The sequence below is a fragment of the Myotis yumanensis genome, unplaced genomic scaffold, assembly GCF_028538775.1.
Source record: "Myotis yumanensis isolate MYYU_CA2020_CCGP unplaced genomic scaffold, mMyoYum1.0.hap1 SCAF_21, whole genome shotgun sequence".
NCBI classification, from domain to species: Eukaryota; Metazoa; Chordata; class Mammalia; order Chiroptera; family Vespertilionidae; genus Myotis; species Myotis yumanensis.
This window is the reverse complement of record NW_027223772.1, coordinates 11,685,273-11,688,088: the sequence shown is the minus strand read 5'-3', so window position 1 is coordinate 11,688,088 and position 2,816 is coordinate 11,685,273. Positions and strand designations below refer to the sequence as shown.

Below are 2,816 nucleotides of genomic sequence, written 5' to 3'. Positions count from 1 at the left end.
ACAGGGGAAGGGGGGTAGGGGGGTGGAGGAAGGGGGGTGGAGGGTGGGGGAGAGGGAGTGGGGGGTGGGGGTGGGGGATGGGAGGTGGGTGGGTGGGTGGTGTGGGGTATGGGATGTGGGGTGGCGGGTGGGGGTAGGGGTGGGGGGTAAGAGTGGGAGGTGGGGGTGAGGGGTAGTGGTGGGGGATGGGAGCTGGCAGGTCAGGGGTGGGGATGGCAGGTGGGGGCTGAGGGTGTGGGGTGTGGGGTGGCAGGTGGGGGTGGCATGTGGGGAGTAGGAGGTAGGGTTGGTGGGTGACAGGTGGGGGAGGGAGAAGAGGGCATGGGGGGGGATAAATGGGGATGGAAGGAGACTTGAAGGCAGTGAACACAATACAATATACAGATGATGCATTATAGAATTGCACACCCGACCTATGCAATTTTATTAATGAATGTCACACAAATAAGGTTGATTAAAAATAAGTAAAAGGTGGGTCTTTTGAGGTTGATTAGGTCATGAGGGTGGAGCCCTCATGAATAGGATTAATACCCTTTTCAAAGATAGCCCATGCTAGGCTTATCAGGAGATGACTTTATATGTTATATAAATGTCTAACCACTCTTTTGTACACTTGAAGCTAATATTGAATGTCATCCCTAACTGAAAAAAAATTAAAGTAGTAAAACAATTTTTAATAAAAATAAAAATACAAATCAGAGTGATCTTTAAAAAATATAAATCAGATCATTTCACTCTGTGCCTAAGAGCCTTAAGCGCTCCAGCAGGGGTCAGCTCTCCAGACAGAATCATGCCTGTGAGGGTGTTACACTGCTGGGAGAGGAATGCCCTGTCTTCTTCCTCCAGTTGCTCCCTTCCCTGTGCTGGTGACGTGTGGCACTGGTACAAGGCAGTACTGTGCTTCCTTGAGAGTGAGCTAAGCATCACTTTGGCTGCTTAGTTGTAGTGTGGGAGTAGACACAGAAAAAATAAAGTTAAGCCTTAAAGATTCTAACAGCATTTCGACCCACCAAATGGACCTCTATCCTCCCTTCCCTACACTCCAGCCAGCCTGGCTCATCCAGCCTTGAGGAAAGAAGGCAGGGACAGTGCTGCTCAGGAAGCCAGTGAGCATGCATGTGATCGGAAGTCTGGAGAGAGCTCCAGTTCTCTTAGGATAGAAATCGAGGGATGAATCTGCTGAAATCAGCCACCCATGAGGGGACTCTACTTTTCACTACCTGATGAGGGCATCACACCTGCATGATCCTGCCATGCTCTCGCTCCCCTGTGGCATCCCAGGGGACCCATGAATCAGCCACAACAGGAAGCAGCTCTCTGGCCTTTGAGAATCCACAGACCCTCTGCAAAGCCCTTAAGCTCACAGGGCTGATCTCAGACTACAGGTCCCAGACACCTTAAATCCTGGGAAGCAGCCTCTTTTGACTTTTTCATTCTCCTCCTACAAACAACACCAGTTCTGTGTCTTCTGTACACTGCTCAAAGATGTGTGAGGACCCAGCAGGTGGCAGCTGGACCTGGTATACCCTGGGACATTTGCTGAGTGGCCTCAGACCCAACACTGACACTGAGCTTGAACCTGCATCAATCTGGTGTACACCACTCACCTCTACCTGGGGACTCCCTGAGCACCTACCTCATGCAACTTGAATGCTTCCAGAGACTCTTTCATTCACTGAGACTAACAGGCACCCAGCAGATGGAGGCAGACAGGGAGGCAGAGCATGGTGTGCTCTGGGACTTTTGCTGACCTGTCCCCAGGCTCAATGCTAGTAAAAGCCAGCTTTGGTGCCCTGCTTGGACTCTCCTGTGCTCACTCAGCCTCGGTAGAGGCTGTCACACATTGTGAATTGCTTTGTAGATGCAAATCGATTGCCCTGGGCCAGTCACATAAAGCATCTGACATTGTTCAGCACCAGAGTCCCTCCCAGGAAGCCCCAGGACCAACAAGCCCAGTGGCAGCTTCCAAGCACATCAGAGCAGGATACAATTAGCCTCACAAGCTGCATGTCCAAAGAGAGATCTAGGCAGGCACCAGAACCTGCTGAGATGAAAATCGCTCCACCTGGTCAACACCTGTCAGCAGCTCATACACTGCACTGTAGGCAGGGTACACTGGTCCCAGCCAACTAGCCTGAGCATCGACTCAATACATGCATGGGCCAATAGCCATCAAGAATCAACCACCACAGGAAGGTTCACATAACATACATGGGACATCCCTGGAGCACTCAACTCAGGTGATCAAGAAAACCTTGCCACTGGGATCCACAGGACACCTACTACACAAAGTCACACTACCAAGACTTGGGTTCTAATACAAAGAAACAAGCACACAGAGGCAGCCAAAATGCAAAGAAACATGCCCCAAATTTAAGAACAGGAGACACATCCAGAAAAAATGCTAAATGAAGTGAAGGCAAGCAATATACCAGATACAGGGTGTTTTAAAAAAAATGGTTGTAAGGATGTGAATAGAAGTTAGGCGAAGAATGGATGAAATCAGTGGGAACTTGAAAACTGATAGTAGGCATGAAAAAGAACATTTAAGCCATATAAAAGATCCAGTCAGAAATAAAGAGTACAACCTCTGCAATGAAGAATACACTACAGGAAATAAATAGTTGGATGAAGCAGAGAATCAAATTAGTGATTTGGAAGAGAAGGTCACAGAAGACAAAAGCAGAAAAAAGAAAAACATGATTTTTAAAAATGAGGACTGTTTAGGGGACTTTTGGGACAACATGAAGCATAACATCCACATTACAGGAGTACAAGAAGGAGAAAAGAAAGATTAAGGGACTACAGCCTATTAA

General features: G+C 48.3%; 1 non-coding gene across 1 annotated transcript; it reads left to right on the top strand.

The window, feature by feature from the left end:
• The first annotated feature begins 759 nt into the window (after positions 1-759).
• Positions 760-962, top strand: LOC138999029 (small nucleolar RNA SNORA74). Its single transcript, XR_011469297.1, has one exon. It is a non-coding gene; the product is annotated as a small nucleolar RNA SNORA74 (small nucleolar RNA).
• Positions 963-2,816: the final 1,854 nt, after the last annotated feature.